Genomic DNA, 24,863 nt, shown 5'->3' on the forward strand with positions numbered 1-24,863 from the left:
ATTGCACCAGTTATAATATTGAATATTTTAATGAATCAAAAAACCACCCTAAAGTTATTAGATTTTTTTGAATATATACCCAACCGCTTCCGCATTTTTGGTAAATATCCACAGAAGTTGTTTACCATCGAAACGGTTCGAAAGAGATCTCTTCGATTTTAGCGTGAAACGATTGAATTTCCTTTACGGAGGTTGCGAAACGCTGAGCGTCACGAATATGCGATGACAAATCTGCAACGAATTTCACGCGCACGATGAACGAACGGGAAACTCCCCGTGTTTCGGTGCATAATTTTTCTCGGAGGTCCCTCGAGTAGCCGCATCAATATGCAAATGCCAGCACTTCGTATGCAACAGTGTAAAGGCGGCTGGCAAATTCTTTAATCAAAGAACTCCAGAAACTGATCGGCAGATTAATTCACGAGGATACAAGTCAGCGCAAACACCGACGACCTAGTTGCAGTGTAGCACTAATCCTCAAATTTGAGCTGCAGCTCGCGCACACAACAATAAACTCAAATAAGCTGGTAAGATCGCCAACTAGAAACCGTAGGGAATACACGTGAAGCACGAATATGTTCAAACTGAAAAAAGCTTTGCTTCGCGAAGCACCGAGGCAAAGAAAAAATTTACCAGCGGAATATCAACATTAAAACCATCGAGCAATTTCAGTGATTTATTTCCAATTTCTTATAAGAATTAGAATAATAACGTTTCTTGAGATTCGAGAGGTCTGTGCAAATACGCGAATTTAACCCTTTGCACTCGACAGTTTTTTACTGGAAGTATTCAACGTTTTCCGAGATACAGACATTTTCAACGATAATTCACAGATAAATCAAGCACAGCTATTTTATTTAAATATTTCACATAGCAATACAAAGTTTAATTTAACCCTTTGCACTTGGATGTTTCTTACTAGAAATATTTAACCCTTTGCTTTAGATTATAGAGTTCGACACTTAATATTAAACTTTGTACAATGCATCGACACGTGAAATATTAAAATAAAACAGCCTCTTTCTTATATAATATCACGTTCTATAGTTTCAGTGTCAAAGGGTTAAAATACTAAATATTCAACTTCACAGTTCCACCGTACCAAATTAAGAGTCACCTCTCGAGCGTTAAGCGTTAAACGAAAATCTTCCGCAGAGACACCTTCATAATTGAAATACTCGCAAAACAAACATTCCGAAATAAATCAATTTAACTTTCCCAGTATTAAACAAACGACAGTTTCCTGTTCCCTCGACGGTAAGGGACGCGACGCAAAAAGAGCTAGAAGTAAACGGAAAATAAACAATTTACCTCGGTATAAAAACGAGGTTCCAGAAAGGGGGAAAAAAAATCCCCGGGAAGTGTAGAGAACATCCATTAAAACTAATTTAAGTCACCGGATAAATAAGACGTGAACGAGGTTAAGCCCACCGGGGGCAGCCGTAAAAATGGCGGCTGAAAAAACTGTCCGCGAGATACATATTCCCAAGTTGGTCGCGCGAGATTTAGTTAGGAACAATGGTTCTCGAATTATCCGGCTTTTAAAAGATTCAATGTCGCGGTTTATCCCCTTGAGGAACGGATATCCGTTCTTTGAGCGGCGAGAGGAACGCGTCGCGCGAGCTAATTCCATAATGGAGGATCGCTTCGAGGAGACCGAACGACGTCGGACAACCTGTTAAAATGGTCTAAATAGTTAAATAGTTAACGCTAGGTTTACGGGCATTTATTGTACAGTTCATTCTATTATCCCTAAAAGAATCGACGCTCGTTTATTCAGATCGTGGAAACTGGAGATTCGATAGTAGGTAATTGGAGTGCGTGTCAGTGTGATCGCATCGATCAAAATCGGCGTGAACATTTACAAAATAATCATTCTAAAATCCAATATGCGTCGATTTGACGCGTTCCGTAAACCTAGTGTTAAGAAATATTTCGTACCAGGATGATAACTACAATGATCGTTAGACTCTTTGATCTTTAATCTTTTTATCCTTTCGCCTTGCGATTTATTTCGACTCGAATGTCCCTGCTCGCAATACTTAGTTTTGTCGCAATTTTATGGACATAGTTATTGTGAAGGAAATTGTAATGTTACGAGTTCAATGAAATCTCCTTGTGAAAAGAAGATTATTTCGGTTACAATCTGGCAGATTCGTAAAGTAATGCGAGAAATGAATTTTCGCGCGAGCGAGACTCGTCATTTCCGTTCAAGGGGTTAACAGGATAAACGAATCGAATTTCTCCGTGAAGATTCCGATTAGACGAAGATTCTGCGCGACGAAAGGAGCCCTTTCACCTTTGCTCTTCTCGAGCAGCTGAATGGAGAAGAGATAGCGGATTTCTTTCCCTTTAAACGTCGCCGCCCTCCCCGACGAACGAACCCGCGCGTATCAATCTCTTTTAACAATGCGCGATACAATTTCATGAAGAGCGTAATAGGATTCCGGGGAAATTCTATTCGAACGCTAATTAATTTGAGACTTGTACTCGCGTCGATTGCTCTAATGATTAGTCGAGTATTTAACACCGGAACTACCGAGCAGTTGAACTGATTTTTAAACATTCTTTCAGAGAAACCATAGAATTTCGTTGATTAAGATGTCAGTTAAGTTATATTCTAATTTGTATATTAATAAATCAACTATTTTAATCATTCCTTTAAGAAGCATTTAGCTTTCAACTATTATGAAAGAATAAATAGGTCATTTTGACCCATCTGGTAGTCTAGTGTTAAGCGAAACTATTAAAATCACTTCACACAAGATACTTCTAAAATATCAATAAAACCCGTCATTTTGGTAGTTCTACTGTCAAATATTCCACCATTCTAATTCTAAAAGTAATCAACAACCCATCTGGTAGTCTAGTGTTAAGCGAAACTATTAAAATCACTTAAGACGCAAGATACTTCTAAAAGATCAATAATCTCGAAGTAAGCGAACTAAAACCCGTCATTTTGGTAGTTTCACTGTGAAATACTTTATCAGTTCTAATTCTGAAAGTAATCAACAATCCATCTGGTAGTCTAGTGTTAAGCGAAACTATTAAAATCACTTCAGACGCAAGATACTTCCAAACTATCGATAATCTCGAAGTAAGCGAACTGAAATCACTTTCTTACGATAGTTCTACTGTCAAATATTCTACCACTTCTAATTCTGTTAAAACCAACTCGTCTCTGTAATTAGCGATCCAATCGAAATCTCAACCATCAGTTTAGCTTAACCGGATGCTAAACAACTGTTGTGGATATTAACAAAAATGCGGAAGTGATTGTGCGTGTACGCAAAAGAATCAATAAGAGTAGTCACCTAACGAGATCACAAACATTGTGTTATTACAAGAAAATATCAGAAAATTTATTCAAATAAATTTACTTTGATTTATTTCTCGAAGAACATAGTGAGAAAATTACAATTGATACTGATAAACAATTTTGGCACAACACAAGAAGAGCGCTATAGCGCTCAGCACTCAAGCGGTTAATCATACGACAGTCGGAACCTAGTCGCGTCTCGAAAAGCGAAAAGCGAGCGCAACGCGATTGTAATGAAATTGAATTCCCGCTCTTCGCATCCCGACGAGCGGACCTCGGTAAGAAAATATTTATAAGAAAACATAAACGGTTACGCTTAAGTACAATTAGAAGCTCCGTCAAAGGGACGTTAGAGTCCAATCAGCTTCGCAACGGTTCCAATTCCTCCTTCGTCTCGGATATTTCCACATTTCTCCCCTCTTTATTTCCTACTCGGCCCGACGATTCTAGCCGCGGCGTTCTTTTCACCCAGCAACGCCTTCTTTCTCCTCGCAAATATCAACCACCCTTAAATCCATCACCGTACCCCCGCATCCGACTCGTGCCGCCTTCACCTTGGACTGTCTCTCCGTGTGTCTGTCCGCGGCAGCGATACCAAACTCGTGTGCAACCACGAAATCCTGTCCGAAGCACGCGCGGCGGTGAAATATGAAGCACTCGAACTGCGCGCGACTCAAGAACGCCGAGGAACCCAAAATATTTCTGTCTTCCCGTGAAACAGCGCGCAAAGGGCGCGGCACCGGAACGAAACGTGACCAACCCCTACCACCGTCGAGAATTTATTTCGGATCTCCGTTCGGACATGGCTTCGCGACCCCTTGTTTGTAAATTCTGTCAACGTGCCTGAGTTTTCCCTAATTCTCCGGTGAGTTATTGCGATAGGCAGACTGCGCATGCTCGTATAAATTGAAATTTTTAAGGGTGTCACTCGGGAAATAGAATTATGACGGAAAAGGACTTTTTCTTAACCCCCTGCACTAAACGTGACTATCGTTCACTATTCGATTTGATACAAGAGAATTACAGAGTGTTGTGTATAATATTAAGTTTTGTATAAAATGACTTTCTTAATTTATTTATTTACATAATGTCGTCTACGTCTCATTGGAAAGTGTCGAATGCTTCCAGTGGGAAGCTTCCGCGAAGGGTTAATAAACTTTGCGGACGATATTGTCGAAAGTTTTGTTTCTTCGTATCGTAAGAGTCGAAGATTTCATGTGGAAGATCTATCCGTAAAAATTGATTCGACGTTCCATTGTTAATTGGATTATTAACAGTATCAAAAGCGTCGCATTATGTCGCTTAATTCGCAATTTTGTAAGCATTTCCTGTCGAGCAATCATGAATCGATAGGTTATACGGTGCACGTAGCAATTATTCATTGACATGTGTTTCCTGGTAAAAGACACGTGCACCTACATAAATATTATATTAATTATTATACCGTCGCCTTGGGAAGTAAACTGAAGTTTCCATAAAATCCGTCAATGGCCAGAATAGAGCAAATGTAATTTAAATACAAACAGGAAATGTTATTGAAATGTTGACATGTTATATTGAAGTAATAAATCAAAATAATTCTCATTTTCATTTTCTATAATGGTATACTATAATATCCTTCAAAGGCAGTCATTGCACCGTTCGCCTTTCAAGCGTTTGGATTTTTAACAATATTTCTATCGAAGCTGTCAGAATATGCCTTTTGAAATTTTCCTAAAATTCTTTTGTAAACTGTACTATTTATATCAATGTGCTAAACCGTTTACAAGGTATAATAAACATTTTCATCTATCAATAGCCGTGTTATTTGCAGAAATTTTCCCAGCAACGTTGGCACTCTAAGGGTTAATTTCTCCTCGATTAAATTTTCGACATTTACTGCAATTAGTTATATTCGTTATCGGAAAACTCGGAAAATTAATTCAGATGTTAACACGTTGACTGCCACGATGGCCACCGGTAACCGGAGCTTTCGAACTGCTGAAGAACAGTTACAAATTTCTAAATTTTCAAATTTCAAAACTTTCAAATCTCTAAATTTTTAAGTCTCTACAGTTTCTAATTTCTGAATTTTCAAATCTCCAGATTTCCAAATTTCTAAACTTCCAAATCTCTAGATTTTCAGATCTCTAAATTTTCAAATTTCTAAATTTTTAAATCTTTAAATTTTCTAATTTCAAAACTTTCAAATCTCTAAATTTTTAAATCTCTAAATTTTCTAATTTCTGAATTTTTAAATCTCCAGATTTCCAAATTTCTAAACTTGGATTTCTAAATTTCCGGTCACCGGTGAACGGAGCTTCCAAATTGCTGAACAGTTACAATAAAAAGCTTGATTCTAAATAAAAATAATTACTAACATAAGTAGCCAGATAGCGTAATATGACGACTGTAATACTAAATCATTAACAATTATTTTCAATATCATTTACCTTCGTTATTCAAGAGTATTACTATTCAAAACGCTAGAAAATTCTCGTGGCAGTCAACGCGTTGAAATATCAACTCTTTGCACTCGAAGGGCGACTCTCAGTCACCATTTAATTCGATACACTAAAATTTTGAAGTCTTCCACAAAATATTAAGCTTCGCGTGATTCATAAATGTGTGGAACATTGAGCTAATAACTTTATTTCTTAACTTACGTGTCTTTTCTCATTCAGTTCGTTTCAAAGAAGCGTCGTCTCTAACTCATTGGAAGACGTTGAATATTTCTAGTAAAAGACTTCCGAGTGCAAAGGGTTCAACGAAGATTTAAAAAGGTGCCTTCCGACAGTTTCGAAATAATTTCGTATTAAAGAAATCCATTATTCTCGAAATTTTTGCGGGCTCCCCTTCATTTGCAGTGTCCATTCCTTTCCGTGCGCGCAGACACGTTTCGCAACGATATCAAAGTTGAAATAACTTTCACCCCCGCACGGATTTGTGTACACTGGCTTGTGTACCTACTTCTGGTATGGATTCATGAAAACTCGAATCACTTATTGTTCCGAAGCCGGGAAAGTACACAAAGGAGTCCGACAAAACCTCAGACGCGGAAAGAAGTTTCATTTAATAATTCATCTCCGCTGCGGCGTTCTCGCGCTATTAGAGCACCCATTCCTCGAGGCAATCACGTCCCACGAATTCCGCTATCTTACGATGCAACGATCAATTCCCGAGCACGCAACTTCCTGTTCCGCAAAAATGGCGTGGGCAACGGTGCTCTGTTAACAATTTACCGATCCCTTAACCCCTTGCCATGTAACGACGACGGACGAAGATTTCTTAGTTAATTTAAGAAATATCAATGTTATTCATTGAGCGTTGATCAAAGTAAAGAATTATTGTGATAGGATTGACTTATTCTCTTCAAAGAAAATTTCTTTGCGTAGGAATGCAACAGTAGAGCAAGTAGTTAAGTCGCCATGGTCAGCAATGTGTTAGTAACACAGTAACTAAATAATAACATAAAATAAGAACTGTGGCCTGTATTATTATTTCCACCTTTGGGAATAAGAATACTTAAACCTCCAAAATCTCTCTATAAACAATTAATTACATATCGAGGCCTCATATCCTAAGAAAGAATAAAACCAGTCTCCTATCATTCGAATATTAACCCTTTGCGTTCGAAAGACCTTTCACGGTAAATTACTTTCCGATGAAATATCAATAATATTTGTTACAACCGACAGAAATCATAGATACAAAAATTGGTAAACAAGGGAACAGAAGTATTTTATTTCAATGTTTCACGAATTGAAACGTTATACATAATTTAACCCTTTGCGCTCGAAAGACCTTTCACGGTAAATTACTTCCCGATGAAATATCAATAATATTTGTTACAACCGACAGAAATCATAGATACAAAAATTGGTAAACAAGGGAACAGAAGTATTTTATTTCAATGTTTCACGAATTGAAACGTTATACATAATTTAACCCTTTGAGAGGTGACTCAGTCACTACTTGATTTGACCCAGTAGAACTATAAAATCTGATATTTAACGTTGAACTTTGTACAATGCCTCGATACGTGACATATTTTAATAAAATATCTTTATTCCTCGACGTCCTCGTGATTTCCCTTCGAGTTAATTACGAGGAATATCGTCTTGTAAAATATCGCTAAATACTTCTAGCAAAACTTCCGAGTGCAAGGGGCTAATGAATATTAAATTTCACAATTTCGCTACATCGAACCAAGTGGCGACCGAGAATCCCCCGAGTGCAAAGTAGTTCAGCTACCCATTCGCGGTTTCCGATTTTAATCTGAAAATTGTCCTTATTGCGATGCCTCGCTGCGTTTCCTTTTGCAAAGACAGCGGTACCGAATGGACGGCAACCGGAAGGGCCCTGGCGATAACACTAGCGGCCGTGCGAGAATCAAGGAAACGGTCGGAGAGAGTCGTACGGCGGCGTACTGAAATCGTCGGCGTGCTCTGAGCTTCGTGCGTGCCAGAAATAGAATCTGGGTTTACAGTGGAGCAATACCCTCTTTAAGTATCGAACGAGCACTGTCACCCCTTCGAGACTTTTCCTCAACTTTTTTCCGTCCCCTCCCCCTGCGCCGCGTCGCCTGCCCCGCCGTCGTCCAATTCCTGATAATAACTTCCACGTACCGAGCTCCGAGCGTTTTCCGTCCCTTTGACGGACTCGTGGGCGGTGTTGATTCCTTTAATTATTGTCACCGCCGCGACGAAACAATATCCCGGGCGGGCGCGAATAAATAAAACGGAAAAGAGTACGGCGGATCGCGAAGATTGCGAAGAAGATTACGCGAATAATGGAACAGCGAGTGGGAAGCGGAAGACTTAAGGAACCGAAGATGATTTCCCGTCGTCGCCGAGAGAAGAGTCGAGCCAACGCGAGGCAGGGTGCTGATATCATGTTTAATGGTGTTTTCATGGCGCTCGTGCCGAAGGTGACAGACGCAGAAAATGTCGATCACCGACGATGAGACAACTTTCGGCATGGTCTAACCAAGACCTAACCTTGGGAGAGCTCGCGTAACAAAGCGAGGTGGATTTTTCCTCGGAAACGTGGACGCTCGGGTGCCAATTGAGTCGTTTTACTCGTAATTACGTCACAATATTACTAACGAGGCGACGCGAACGATTGACGATCGACGAGGTGAGCTCCGTTTCCTGGAACGAGAACAATAATATAAATTAGCCGAGCCTACCAGAAGATTCGACGCGTAATCTGCCATTTTCTCGGGACATCGGTTACGGGTGGATGACGAGGCAATGAATAACCGACGAAGAAAGTTCCATGCTCCCAGAAGGCGAGGGATAATACAAATTAATCAGACTCATCGAAATTTTATTGGCGTACGTTGACGAGGCTTTGACGAACTTTAATGAGCTTCCACCTATTGACAGATTAATGAATCACCTATTGAGTAGATTGATTATAGTAACAGGAATTTAACAGAAAATAAAAGAAAATTTAATTACTTTGGAACATCACGTTGAATTTAAAACATCGCTCGATTCATTTCAATTCAAATTAAACTCTTCTCTTATCAATTATTATACTTTAGAAGGAATAAACATGGATACAGAATATGCCTAGAATTCTATTTTTCAATAAATTAATGACAAAATCATTGTATCAGTCGTAGGAATGAAACGAAATCTTTTCGAGAAAGGAATCACAGCGTGTTAATTATTTCAAGGTTGAGTGTTTCCATCGTGCGGGGTAAATACAAACGAAAATCTGGAGAAGCGTCTTGAACGATTCACAAGGTAAACACGGCTAATTAATCGACACGAAGGTTTCGATGTCCTTCGTGCATTAGCCGCTCGTTTTCACCGTTCTAATTCTCCTAAGCTCAAAGAGCATATCGCGGAGTCTCTCTTAACCGTTCGAGTCCCGAGCGGCGCGATGGCGCCTCTCCGTTACGCTGCCTAAAGTTCTTTTCTTTCTAATTATTCACTGTCTTTGTTATCACCCGTCTAGAATTAGAAAAATGTAACGATCGCACTATTTAACCTCTTGCGGTGGAAATGAATTTAGAGATTTGACAAAGAATGAATTTTGTTTTTACCTATTTTACGCAGATGTGGACGTTACTTTCGTTTGTTAATCATTTCGTGTAGAGTGATATATTTCGAAACAATCTAATACGCGTAATACAAGATTATCAATGTGCAAAAGACATCGTTGACCATTTTGAATTTTTTTGACCATAATGAAAACATTATTTTTGTAAAAATAGAAAAGAGTCATTCAGTTTCTGAACCGAAACGAAAGAATCGCGATCGCGCCGCTCGGCATTTTTCGACCGGGTTTCTCTGCAAAAACCGGTGGAACTCAAACGGTTAAAGTAGCGTGCGTAAACGATTCTTGCGGTTGCACTCTCGACGAGCCCTAATTAGTGGAACTTCGAATGCTTTCAAAGCCTCCGTCGTCGTGTTAATTAATTTCGCGGCCGGTTATCTAGAATGCATTTATCTGGCCGCGCACCGACGATTTCTTTCGCGCGAACTACCCCGCGGTAAGTAATTAGGGATGGACTTAATGCTTCCGGCAATTCCCGCGGTAATAAACCGAACTCCTAATTTATCGAAAACAGAAAAATTCTATACATATTCCATATCCACGTTCGCTACAAAGTATAATAATTGATAACAGCATAATAATACTTGATTCGAATTCACTAGGATTGAATAATACTTACGTTTGTTGAATTTCGTTCCAAATTTTCACGAGTCTCGCGTTATCGTAAGACAAGGGGTTAATACACGCCAGAAATTTCAAAAATTCCTCACGATACTTCAATTGATATCATTAGTGTCGTAAATGAATTATTTCTTGCAAATCAGTGGAAAGAGTGAAGAATGAAAAGGCTAGGCGTAGTACTTCTTTAAGATTTATCGAGTTACGCGTCGCATTTAACCCTTTGCACTCGGGAAAACAGTTTATAACTGGACAAAGGCGATATTTTTTTATTCACTCGAAGAGAAATCACAAGTACACTGAGGAACAAAGATATTTTGCTCGAATATTTCACATACCGATGGATTATACATGGTTCAATATTAAATATCAAGTTTTATAGTTTCACCGCATCAAATCAAGTGCCTGAGAGTCACCCCTCGAGTGCAAAGGGTTAATAGATGAAAACAAATCAGTGTAATTATTATTTAACACTGATTAATTTAGTAGTTTCAATGAATACCATCTTAAGATATTCATAAAAACTTGTAATACCAACCAACGTATTCGAAAAATTGTCCATTAACACTAAATTTATGGACATTTACTGTACAGTTTATTCTATTCCCAGAAAGATTGATGTTCGTCCGTTTAGATCTAGGAAATGAAATGTTTAAAAATGTATCAGGAACCATAATCACGTAATTGAGTCAATGAAAATCGACCCAAGCATTACCAAATAATGATTATAAAATTCAATATGAATCAAATTGGCGCGTTCCGTCTGGTGTTAATTCCGCGAACGCGTCTCTTGGTACTAACAACGTGTTACACGGGGATTCCCCTATGCGTACATGTCAAAGCTAAAAATATTTTACTCATCTCTATCAGTTGCCTGGCAATAGACAGGAAAAGCAAAGGCAAGATGATTTTATATTAACTCGTGGTGAAGATTTTCAACGTGATTCAACAAATATGTATATTACTTAGTTAATTCGAATTCAAAATAAATATTATTCCTCTGTAATCAACTGTTACACTTAAATAGAAATGTAAGCATAACATATGCTTAGAATTTTCCTCTTTTTTCAATAAATTATTCATGACAAAGTAGCCGTACCGACGAGAGTTGAGGAAGAAATCATAGGCCAAGGGGTTGATCGCGTTTTCTGGTTGTCGCTAGGTGTACCCGGTGTCAAAGGCCGACGACCGGACAACGGGTTATCGCTCCGAATTAAGTTCCGTTTAGTCGTGATCGAGGGATACGATCTTCTCTCCCCTTAACAGCGGTCTCATAACCTTCATTAACGCGAAAATATACGCCGTCTGCCTCCGTAACGCTCCCGTTGGAGGTTAGAGTTCCCCTTGTCGCGTCGATTATGCCATCCCCTGATCCCCGGGGTAACTCGTTACCGGTTAAAAGTGGAGAAAAAGTTACTTTGCTCAGACGCCGGTGAATATGAGATCCGAGGAGGCTTTTCACTCTCGCCAGCCGTCCATTTTATGAAATTACCACGGACTACGGAACGTCTGAGCGGCCGGCTGAAGGTTAACTACAGATTAGAACGCGGCGAGAAACTTCTTAAGTAAAGACGATCCGATGATACGTTTTAACGATATACTGACACGTCACTTCAAAATTACATGGGCCCACAGAGGGTTAAACCACTTACAAACCTCTGATACACGAGAATGTTCGAATTGTAACTCTTTATTAATCAAAATCTGCTTTCAGAAAACAACGATCAACGAGAATATATCAAGATAGTAATTAGAATCCTTATCATAACACTGACTACAAGATAACTAATAAAATTCAGGTGCCAATACGAAAAAATACCAATTATCCCGAATTAACAGTCCATTATTCAAGTTATTCAAACGTCAACTTTTCGTTCATAGATTCAACTAAAAGATTTGATGTATTTACCAAATCTCACGTAACATTCCCGTTAATTCCATTTTATACGGTTGATCAATTTAACCCTAATCAGACCACGATGTAACTTCGAGTCACATTCGAACTTTTTATTTAAATTGTTGGACTTCATATTGCAACAAAAATCACTGTCAACGGAAAGGTTACTTTCCCTTTATCCTCGTACATTTTCCACTCGCACCGGTTCAGGTGAAACACAGAATAAATTTGCACGCTACGATCTCTTTCACGCCCATAATTTTCAAGCATTTAGACCTTAACCCGATGATTAAGGGGTTCGTCTCACCCTCGACGCCCTTTTTTTGCATCCGCCGTGCAGCTTGTGTGCCAGGGGATGTTTACCCGACCGCGAGACACCGTAGGAATGTATCGATTCATGGTCGACCGCGTGTCGTTAAATGCGAACCACGGCGCACGAGGGTCCGGGTTTCGGTCGGGGTTGATAAGCAGACAACGGCTCGTCAAAGCGGTCTTCATCGCGTCCTGTCTCTTCCTTTGAGCCGTGGTAGCGCCAACAGCACGGCGTGTATTGGCCAGATAGAGTTCTCGCTAAGAACATAGCGTCTCGGAGATACGCCCCAAGCGTTTTCGCTCCAAATTACACATTGTTATAGCGGTGCTCGTACAGATGGAACGAAAATAATGTCGTCGCTGCTAACAATCTAAAGGGAGTATATAGGAAAACAAGATTTTCCCCTTTAAGAGCAAATTCCTGATTCCTTCCTTTCTTTCAGTTGAACATTTTCTTTCTGTATGCAAAGGATAAACTTGACAAAATGCAATGAAGAAGAAGACTGAATAACTGCACTCGACAGAAGACTCTTAGTCATCATCGAATTTGAGTAAAGTTCGATATTATCAGGTTCTGCGAAAAGCATCTATGAAGTATCGAGATAAAATATCTTTCTAAGTTCGCGCGTGATTCATAGATAAGTCAGTTACAACAATGTCTGTCTCATCGGGAAGCGTCGAAGATTTAGTGAACTTCCGAAGGGTTAAGAAATCAAAATCTATACTTCCATCCGATTTCCGAGTGTCCGTAATGAATTCGATCGACTCTCTGCTCTCGCGTCGTATAACCCGAAATGCGTTTATAATCCACTTACCGATACCGAGTCGTGTAATTCAATAAAGCCGGTCTAAAAAGCGGCGGCCGGAGACGGTGCCTCCACCATAAACATTTTACCAACACTCCGCCGGCGTTTACGGTGGACGTAACGAACTATTGTTCAACGGCACCGGTTCGAATACTTCCGTCACAGCACGTATTGACCCCGACTCGACACCGCTTCGAGCTGAATTTTCATGGCTCGAACGCGCCGCTAATGGTCCCCCGATACGATTTATGATATTCATTTAAATTCGCGACCTACCCACGGCTACAATAAATTTCAACGGGACCGACTTGAATTGCCCCCGGCATAAATTCACTTTTAAATTTAATTCGAGGCCCGGACCGAACGTGTAGGACGTCGAAACGTTTACGCGGCTAGGCGGACTCACGGGCGGAGATTAAAATCACGGGACGATCCACGCGCCGAGAACTTTGCTCGGGAAGCGAAAGCTTGTCGCGACGGAAAAACAACGTGCATTCAACATGGTCCTTGTCGAGCCGTTTTTGAGCGAGCGTCGTTTTGTCTGGCCGCGTGTTCCGTTCTACGGATATGGTACTAGGTTCGGCGAATATATTAACCGTTCGAGTGTTGAAATTGTATCCTTCGTGAGTGCTATATCTTGCTCGAGGATTGAATATTGATGACAGGGAGATAGTATCTTATTTTAATTATCGAAGATTTATCGTTTGAATGCCGAGGAGCGTTGTAGCGCTCTTGTGTTGTGCCAAAATTGCATTTTCTTACTATGTTCTTCAAGAAATGAATCAAAGTAAATTTATTCGAATAAATGTTATTTTTTGATATTGTTTTCCGTGGTAACACAATATTTGTAATCTCATTGGATAACTACTCTTATTAAGTTTTTGGCATACACGACCGATCACTTCTGCAGTTTTGGTAAATATCCACGAAAGTTGTTTACCATCGAAACGGTTAACGCTTAGCCAACCAAGTGGGGAGATCTACTTTTCACTTAGCAACGTATCGCCTTTTAATCTGTTTATCTTTTCTTTTGTTGTTTAGCAAATCTGGAAGTGGCATTAATTTGCAATTCATTAAGTGCGGTTGTTGTTTTTAGGAAACACAATTTCTAACCGAATTAATTGAATGCCTAAGTGTTAACCCTTTGAACTCTGTAGGCTACAATATTGCACCAGTTATAACATTCAATATTTTAATGAATCAAAGAAACTACCCTCAAGTTATTAGATTTTTCACGTATCCAAATTTTGTACTGAGGAGGAAAATAAAAGATCGAAGGAATGTTATAGCATTTTCGTTTTCACTAGAGATACTATAAAAATTAGTTGCAGTTGCTGATAGATTACAATACCGTCTGGAGTGCTAAAGGTTAACACACTGAGTGTCTACGAAACACTGGAATAAAGTGGCCTTGTTGCTCGAGCCACCTGTGATTTCCCTTCGGCTTAGTTTCGAAGAATAAAAAAATATGAAATATTTCTAGTGAGCAACTTCCGAGCGCAAAGCGTTAGAATTGTTAACCCTCAGCACTCCGGATGTTTCTGTAACCTATCAGCAGCTGCAACGAATTTTTATAGTATCTCCAGTGAAAATGACAAATGCTATAACATTCCTTCGATCTTTTATTTTCCTTCTCAGTAGAAAATTTGGATGTGTGGAAAATCTAATAATTCTAAGGTAGTTCCTTTGATTCATTAAAATATTCAATATTACAACCGGTGCAATATTGGAACCCACAGAGTTCAAAGGGTTAATAGAGTATCATTAAAAACATAAAGTGCAGCAACAACAAACATAACTTCCATCTACGAAGTATTCAAGAGTAACAACAAAGTGAGACAACAGCATCGCGTAAATATCACTTAGGAAAATGAGGTCTTAGCTTGTCCCGTTTCCGTGACATTTATTTAACCGAGCCACGTTAACACTACATTCATGAAATTTATCGCCCATTCATTCGCAGAAAAATTCATCGAACCTCAAACTCGGAGCCTCGACAAACAAAGAATTAATCCCTCGCACTCGAAGGCTCCATCTCAAGGAACGTTCACACGTAACATTGAAATTTCCGAGTGCAAAGCGTCGAAAACCTCCCACACAGTCGCATCGATCAAAATCAGCGTTTCTCGAATTAACGTAAATCCCGGTTAGACAATTCAATATCCGTCAAATCGACGGTTCCGTGAATCCAGCGTCGAGGTGGTTCAAGTTCCCGGCGATTATCGAGAAATAATCCGCGTTCCTCATTCGCGCGCGCGCGCGCGCGTTTACGCCCGCCACAGCTGTGGCCTGATTTACAAACTTTTTTTATGGCGCCATCTTTCATAGAAAAGAGCAGCGTGTTTCCCATTCTCTCTGGCGCGCTGTCGTCACCGGTATTGTGTTATTGTTTCAGCGACGCGTAGAAAGCAACAGAGAGACTACAGAGCGGGACCATCAATGAAACGGCGCTGATTCGGTAAAAATAAAGTTTCGCGCGACCCCGTTCGCCCTTCGGCCCCGCGCCCCTTTTGAATGGCGCGCGCCTCCCCGGCGAGACTGTACCTAATTTCTGAATCGCGACCGGCCACCAAGTTACCGGGCGAAAGGGAACTTTCCGCCGTTTCAGCCGAGTTTCCGAACTGTTTCAGCCTCCGGGGCGCGCCGGGGGTGAGAATGGGGCGGCCGGGGCGGGGGCAACTATTCGGGAACGTTTCGCATTCTAGATTACTCCCGTGTCCTTTGAGGGATTCGGCTCATCACGATTCATTGTCCCCGCCGCGAACCGTGCATTAGAACTTCCGGGATCGTTCTTTTTTCCCCGTTCGTTTTGTAAAGGGAAAACACGGCTCGGATTGGTTCCTTGTAGTCTTTCCCGGACGCGATTGCCACTATTTGCTCGGCTGCATCCTGTTTGCGATGCTGTTCGCTCTTCGATTCGGTGGGGATTCTTTTCACGCGGGGAATGAAGTTCCCGGCAAACATCGGACGGGATTCGAGACTATTTTCCGCTGCTCTCCGCGGCTTTCGATCGCTTTGCGCCGCTCCCTTTTTTCGTGCTCGTTTGGCCATGGTCGGCGGAACGTTGCAGGAATGTTATAGGGAACGCGTGGAATGGATAAAGTAGTTTAGTAATGGTGTTGGAAATGTGTTTTGAAGTTTGAAGTTTCGTAGAGGTGCGCACTGAATTATTAGCCCTTCGCACTCGAAAGTTTTTCAAATATTCGATGTTCTTCGATGTGATGCAGACGATGCTCTTTGAAACTAATTAACGAGGAAACATATGTAAATTAAGAATCATATGAAGCTTGATATTATATATAAGACTATAATTTTGCAAATCAAATCAAGGTGACTGAGAATCGCCTATCGAGTGCAAAGGGTTAGTATTGACGAAATGGGAATGATGTTCAATATGTCTTTGTAAATAAACTATTAGCTATTACCTGCTGAAGTGAGACTAATATTTTAACCCCTTGTTTTAGAATGTCGCGTGAGACTTGTGGCAAAGGTTTCAAACGGACTTTAACCAGTTAAGTGTGGAATTTAGTTTGAAAAATTTCTCATTGCGCGAATAAAATCAAACAATGAAGTATATACTCGTTAAATGCAGGCCAAATGCACTTAAAATATATCCTAACGAAAAACTAAAGCGAAACGAAGAAGAATTACATGTTTGTCTCAGAAAATAAATAATCCATCGTTGAAATAGAATAGTTTCACCATAAAGAGTTTTAAGATGACGTGTACACTCGTCAAACACAGTTAACTGGTTAACGAACATAAACATTACTTGACTCCTTTGATTTCGAATGAAATATTATTCTTATAGTCAAAATTTCTCTTTTTTCAATAAATTAGTAACAAAGTAGATGTATTATCACAGAAAAAGAAGTCATAGGTCAAGGAGTTAACCTTATTGTTTCGAGCATCGTTCGCCAGTGAAAAAAAATTCTATTTCGTCCGTTTCTCCGCAGTTCCGAAAATCAGTGGCATCATCGTTACGTTCAAAGATCGCATGACCAGATCCCGGTGAACCGATACGTGCTGTTTTTCGCTTTCGCTCGACATGCCATAAATCTTTCACCTGGATTGTAACGAATTGATCGTTTCTGCCAACCATTCGAACTATGGACTTCTCGGAAGTCCGCCGAGACGAATGAGGATGGCGTGATTCTTTCGCGGGAACAACGGCAGGATAGAGTTCGTGTCAGCCGCACGCCCGTACGAATGAAAATCCGTGTAACATGCATCTAAATAAATTCCGCGTTCGATTCTATCGACACACAGTTTTCAAGTGGAACGTTCGAAAAATGTTCAGCCGCGTGTGAAAATTAATTTCACGCGGTTCCGGATTCAAACGTCGCACAAGCGTTCGCCGGAGAAACGATCTTTGGTGACAATGGAAGACTTGATTCCACGAATGAAACGATTATAAAAATTATTTGAAGAATTTCTAGATTAAATGAGTCCTCGACAGCATAATCATCCCTTTATTTCTTCACTACCCTTTATATAATTCATTCTTCGCTACACTTAATTTAACTTGTAATAAAATTAGTGCCATTAACGATTAACCTACCAGACTGTTTAAATTGATCCATTTCAGAATTTTTAGTTTGCAAGTGTTCAAATTATAATAAGGCTTTCACGAAAATTTTTTAAATCAATTTGTGTACTCCTGTAGATACAACAATAGAGGACCCACCAAATCTCGAGAAATATATTACTCTAATTTTTGTAAAAACTTAGAAATAAGTCACTCTAATTACTCGGTAGTTTAGTGTTAATATAAATTCATACGTGACTTGTGCATAAATGTTGTTGTGCCGAATAATTTCATGGGTACCTGAATAATTTTGCTTTACCTGGATTTCTTGTAGGTACCAGGATCATTTTTCTCTATCTGGATTTCTTATGGGTGCCAGAATAATTTTGATTTACCTGGACTTTTTATAGGTACCTGGGAAATTTTGATTTGCCTGGATTTCTTATGGGTACCAGGATAATTTTTCTCTACCTGAGCTTTTTACCGGTACTAGGGAAATTTTGATTTACCTGAATTTCTTATAGGTACCAGGGAAATTTTGATTTACTTGGATTTCTTACGGGTGCCAGGGAAATTTTGATTTACCTGAATTTAGGTACCAGGGAAATTCTGCTTACCTACATTTCTTATAGATACCAGAATAATTTTACTTTCCTTTGATTCCTTATAGGTACCAGGATCATTTTTGTCTATCTGGATTTCTTATAGACACCAGAATAATTTTTCTCTACCTACATTTCTTACACATACCAGGGAAATTCTGCTTACCCACACTTCTTATAGGTACCAGAATAACTTTACTTTCCTTTGATTTCTTATAAGTACCAGAGTAATCCTACTCCACCCAGTTATCATCCGATTGTCACCCGACTAATTCTGCTCTACCCAGGTATTTCACAGATAGTCGGGCACTCGGATACCCCGTATCTCGTATTCCCGGTTAAAAGTAGTACCGCCTCTAATATCCACCCCCGTCGCACCAGTAGTACGAAAAATCACCAATATACTGCTTCCTATTCAAAGTTTCCCGTGGGCGACACAATATCTTCGGAATGAAACGTATTGCGCGCGCCGGGAACGATTGCTACTGAACATGCAATTTGTGCAGTCTTCGGCGTCGTCGCTTCCGGCGCGGGCGCGCCTCGCGACGACACGTGTCCGTCCTCCTCTCGACACGTAAGCTCGTGACACGAGAGCTGGAATTACTCCCGGTCCGACGGAAAATTGTCGCCGTCTCGATTTCAGGCCGTCTTTGTTAAGTAAATTACACTTTATCGGATTGCCCCCTCTCTCTCTGTCTCTCTCTTTTCTATACCCATCCCAGACGTCCGTCGCAATGGCGGGCAGGGCGCACGCCATCAAACCGGGCGAGCGGAACGGGGGATTAAATGACGGAAATAAATTTCGGCTGGAGAGCATCGGGTAATCAAGACGATACTTTGTTGTCGATGTTTCGCTTGTAATATCGTTCCTCGCTAGCCTCGGACCTGCCTGTCAGTGTTCTCTGTTTCGTGCAAACGAGTGTTTCCTAATTAATTGTGTTCTCGGACGTTCAAAACGAGTAATAGAAATGTTACCATCGGGTAAGATCGAACGAGGTTTAATGGGATTGAACAGTGATTCTTCAACGGATATATGTAAAATGAAACGTTTAACCAGTTAACTGTGTTCGACGAGTATACACGTCATAGTAAAGCTTCTAATTCTTTCAGCGATGAATTCTTTATTCTTTCACGTAAACGTGTAATTCTTCTTTGTTTCGCTTCGATCTTTCGTTAAAATATACTCTACGTGCATTCGCCCTGCGTTCGATAAATACACGCTATATCTTTTTATTTTATTGCGCGCACGAGAGGTTTTTCCAATTGAATTCCACAGTTTACTGGTTAATTATAGTGTGGATATTATAGAAATAACGAGTTAATTTCAAGGAATTATTCTTCTATGTATCAGATTAATAATCTTTTGTTAAATAGAAGATTCTATTTTATATTATTAAATATAACGATTGCAAACGGATATATGTAAAATGAAACGTCGTTTAATTATAGTGAGGATATGATAATAACGAGTTAATTCTAATGAATTATTCTTCTATGTATCAGATTGACAATCTGTTGTTAAATAGAAGATTCTATTTTATGTTATTAAGTATAACGATTGCAAACGCACTTCATATTTCCTCATTTCCCCACGTTGCCACCCTAATTGCTAATTCAGAATGTACCGTGCCGCGTGCAAGAAAGCATCCCAGTTTCAAACTGAAACACTGGTCACGGTATCAACATTTCAGGGACCCTCTCAGGAAATATGGATTCACAGTTCTGCCTTATTCAGAACGCCATCGCAATATATTAGTAATCCAAGCAGAAAATAATCAAGATAACGGTTCCAAACTCTCGTCTGTGAAGTTCGGTAGAGAAGCCTCGGCGTAATGTACATCTACCAGACTCCACGCTGGTATTATGTAGCATCCGAAACGTGCTCTTAAACTTTAGACATTATTCTCGCGCGATATGTTACAGCTGAGCGACCCGGCTCTTCGCCTGGCAGTATCTTTCGGAAAGCACTTTCCCTGCGAAGGTAAATGGCAGGTACCGCAACGTACGATGCAGCGCAGGGATAAAATTCAATGTTACAACCCACTGAAAAGGCTTGTGCAATTTAATGTCGTTTAATGGCGTTTAAATCTCCGTTGATGCGCCAGTTGGAGCCATTAGATGTTAGTTAATTATAAATTATCGTATTTTATTTTTACTAAGAATCAGTGGATTAACGTTTTGCGAACGAAGATTTTTAGAAACATGCGAAACGTTCGTTAGATGAAGTCAAATTATACATCGATCGCTTAAACAATAGAAAAAGGGAAAATATGTGCTCTCTTGCTGTTCAAAGAACTAATCGTCTGTTAAATAATTAATCGTCGTTTATCCTGTAATGTTGGGTGGTTGAATCTCTGATTCCACTGTGTGTATTAACACGTTAACTGCCACGATGGTCACCGATGATACTTCGGAATTGCTCGAGAAGAATCACAATCTGTAAGATGATCGACACCGAATAAACATGTTTAATAGCATAAATAACTAGATAATAGTGTTAAGTAAACATTGTGTCGAATGATCAATAATTGTTTCTATTCACGTTCGCCAAGATAAGCAACATATAAAACTCTCGGAATTCTCGTAGCAGTCAACGTATTAATACAGATACAGAAAGTCTTCTAAAATTCTCCAAGAATTAAAAGAGTTTCACTAAATCACCTTGTATCGCAGTAACAGGAGTTCCAAACAAAAATCAGTGAACATCGAAACGATTAACCGTTTGGATGCTAAACAACTTTCGTGGATATTTACCAAAAATGCGGAAGCGGTTGGGTATACATTCAAAAAAATTAATAAGAGTAGTTATCTAATGAGATCACAAATATTGTTACTACAAAAAAATATCAAAAAATAATATTCATTCGTATAAATTTACTTTGATTCATTTCTTGAAGAACATAGTAAGAAAATTACAATTGATACCGACGAACAGAAGCGCCTCCGCGCTCTCCGCAATTTTGGCACAAGACACGAGTGCTTAATTAAAATAAGATACTATCTCCTCATCAATATTCAATCCTCGAGCAAGATATGGACTCGCGAAGGATATAATTTCCGTTCTCGCGAGTCGTTAATGATAAATGCAGCTCGGGACAACGAAGCCGTGGAAGAAAGCGCGAGACAGGCGAGCAGACGTTGATCAAACTATGAATGAACCGTTTAATTTTTCAGCCCGGCCTGGAGCGTGTCTCGGGGAACTGTGGCGGACGAAACGAAACACTCGGGAAAAGAAGGAACGGCGAAGATGAGCGATCGGGACAAGTTGAAAAGCGTCGTGCGCGCGGTAAACGTTTGAGAGTATTTGCTCGGCGCCGGTTTATTGAAATCGCACGGGCGTGCGTATCGTCTGTCGAGCAAATGGGCAAATATACTTGCCAGCGCGGCGTACGTGTCGCGCCTCGTTCTCCTCGGTTTCTATAAAACAGCGAACGCGGACCTCCAGCAGAATTCACCGGCGGACCGTCCGACGATGAAAAATCGAAGAGTTCCGAGTGTACACGCCCGCGGAAATTCCTTCGCTGACGCTTTGTGTCCCTGTTAAGCGCGCAGTCGGGAGTCGCAGGGAAACTGCTCCAGTTCCGCGACAGGCCGACACGAATTCGTTAACCCTTTGTACTCCGCAAGTTCTTCACTGGAAACGCTCAATATCCTCCGATGAGATGCAGATGATCCTAAAATTGTTTCTCTCGGCACTTTACGTATCGATGTGTAACGCGAAATTTAATATTAACCCTTTGCGTACGAACGCCGACATCTCGACGAGATGAAATTTTCGTATTTGCAAGTCTGAGTCGTAAACGAATGATTTAATCGATGGAATCGCGAGAGATTAGCACGTAGTTTCCTGTTTCTCTATTGTTCAAGTAATTGTTATGTAATTTAGCTTCGTCTGTTGAGGGTTTTGTATGTCTCAGAGAATCCTCCGCGAAGGGTTAATTCGGACCACGACGCTTTGAGTCACATTTGAACTTTTCACTGAAACTTTTTGATTATTTCTGCATTTCCAAAGGTTGCTTTGGGCTTTTAAACTTTGGGCCCTATAAATAAAAACAGTAACACATCAATAACATCTTAACCCTTTGCACTCGACAGGTGACTCAGTCACCACTTGATTTGACACAGCAAAACAGTGAAGTTGAATACTTAGTATTTTAAAGTAAACTTCGTACTGCTATGCGAAATATTTAAAAAAAATATTCAAACAATGTCGTCTATGTCTCGTTGGAAAATGCTCGATATTTCCAGTGACAAATTTTCGAGTGCAAAGGGTTAATCGTTCCTTTCATTCTCACAAGTGAGTGAGAGTCACATTGTGGTATGATTCGTTATAAAATCACGTTAAGATTAGGGTAAAACATGAAACTACAATTTCTCTGTCTAATCAATTGATCAAATAGAATGTTCAGTTTTACATTGCAGTGTATTTATATCGAGAATATGCACATTAGAATTGCAAGTTTCGCTGTTGATCAGAAAGAAGTATCGTTTCATTACCATAACGCAGTAATATTCCTAATGGACCGTTTCCTTGCTCAAGGAACGGTAATTATTTCGAAAGTTACAAACGTGAGTTAAAGTTCCGAACGGCGTAGTGAGTTCGAGTAACTTTCCTTGTAACGATACGTATGAAACGTACACATTGTTACGTAAGAATTGAATTACCGTCCCGACTTTAAAGGACCTTCGCGGATAAAATTACCGTGTCCCCTTTAATCTCGCGAATCGTTTGAACTCCGTCGAATAATCTTCCTCCGAAGATTCTTAATCGGGTACCTTTGAAATTCATCTTTACGGCCGAACGGTAAACAAAGAATTCAATTTTCCTTATTCGACGTGAACGTTTAACAACATTCCTTTTCCAATAATACCTGTCACAGTGGACTACTTTGAAACGGTACAGTGTCCAAACATCTGCTCCGCATCGGGAACTGATAAGATAGTGGGATTAAAAATTAAAAACAAAATCGCATGCAATTTAAACTTCCATCGAAGCGAAAGAAGCAGTTACATCTTTATTCCCTCCTACGGTAAAGCACAAATAATCTACTGATCCACATTCAACGAGGATCGTTCCTATTAATAAACATTAAGATCCATCGATCTTCCCGAAAATTGAGAGGAGAATCCGGAGACCCCGTGGGAAGCGGTTATGTGCAACATTTATCCAAGCACCGTGAACCTTAATTCGCAGCTCGCGTTCGACAAGGTTGCATAAATATTAACGAAGAGAAGGGGCGCGACAATTTGCGTGATGACGTGATTCCGGAGGGAAGTTCTGGGACCGCGCCGCACGGAGGGCGGTTCCGTTGAATATTTTAACTGTCGCCGGCTCGTTTAATTAGTAAACATGATAAGGAAAGCACAGGGCGAATGATCGATATTTAAATTTATAATATCAGAATTCCTCTCCTCGACGCGGGGCTGCACGGTACGCGCGCGCCGGCGAGGGGCGGCGAAGGGGCGCAGATGGCTCGGTTCGCGACGCGAATTTTCAAGGTGGAGAGCCAACGTCGGATTCTCGGGCCGATATACCGCTCCAATATGCATTTATCGGGCAGAAGTCGATAGAATTGCATAGAAGTCACCAATTTACGGAAGAGACGCGGCCGGAATTATCGGATTTTCCGTCGGCGGAACGCGATACCGCACGTCGCTGGAAAGTAAACGCGCGTCTCGTCGTCCCCTCTGCAATTTTCCTTCTCTGTTTCGCCCGGGATCCGTCGTTTCTCGTTCCTTAAACAGCGCCGGGATGGCCCCCGGGTTTACCAGATATCCCGGGGAACGGGAGAAAGGAAGGAAGGAAGGAGAGACGGGAGCGAGGAGGACGTCGACGGGGAATCATTCGGAAAATTAAGGTTCGCCGGGTTGGATCTGCCGGGATGTGTAACGGCGAACGGATTACTTGAAAGAGGCAAACGAGGACGACGGCCGGGGCAATATTTTCCGGATGCTGACCGTTGGATCAACGGATCAAGCTTCTTATCAGCGTCTGATCCGAGAAATCCGCTCTACGATAATCTGCATGCAGCGCACCCAATTTTCGACGATTTCACGTATACGTGAGATTCTCGGATGCATGAGAATTGGATCAACGAAAGCTCCGTTTACTTAGATACTCGAGCATCGTTAAAGATTCTCCGAGATCGAACAGGAACCGGTGAGATCGAGGTTGACGAGTGCTCCCTCCCCTCAGCGATCATCGCGAGCGGTCGAATCGATAAACCGCATCTGCCGCGTTCGAAGCAACGCGGAGCACATGGCTGGAGCCTCGAAAAGTCGCTGCGAACGCGGAAACAAAGGAACTCGATTTCCACGGACGCACAGTCGAAATCAATCGCGACCTTCCCGTTCGTCGCTCGCGAATAAATCGCGGAAACGGAACCGTGAACGCTCCGACTTCGTTCTAGCTCCCCCTGACAGCTCTTTGTTAAGTAACCTAAACAAACTTGACAAAGATAACAGAAACGAACGGTACTTACCGGGGTGTGACACAGTGACAGTCCAAACAAGCTCGGAGGAATCAATTGTTTCGGTGGGAAGAAAGAAAAAATGGGGACCGTCGAGAACAAGCAACCCCTTCTGGCCCACTGCACGTAAAAAATCTTACTCGTCGAAATCACTGGACACGATCGGAGTCGCGACGATGATCCACGGGTGCGCGATCTCGCGTAGGAACGGGCAGACGCGCGCGATGGCTTGTGTTGCGACGCCGCGTGCCGACTGAAGC

General features: G+C 40.8%; 1 protein-coding gene across 1 annotated transcript in view; it reads right to left on the minus strand.

Annotated features, from left to right (window-relative positions):
- Positions 1 to 24,844, minus strand: part of LOC116427348 (uncharacterized) — a 153,637-nt gene extending 128,793 nt beyond the window's left edge. Inside the window, exon 1 of the mRNA XM_076369800.1 lies at positions 24,616 to 24,844. The gene's annotated coding sequence lies outside the window, so the exon portion shown is untranslated. The remainder of the gene's footprint in view (positions 1 to 24,615) is intronic.
- Between the last annotated feature and the right edge of the window lie 19 nt (positions 24,845 to 24,863).

The sequence above is a fragment of the Nomia melanderi genome, chromosome 8 (genome assembly GCF_051020985.1).
Source record: "Nomia melanderi isolate GNS246 chromosome 8, iyNomMela1, whole genome shotgun sequence".
In the NCBI taxonomy this organism is placed as follows: domain Eukaryota; kingdom Metazoa; phylum Arthropoda; class Insecta; order Hymenoptera; family Halictidae; genus Nomia; species Nomia melanderi.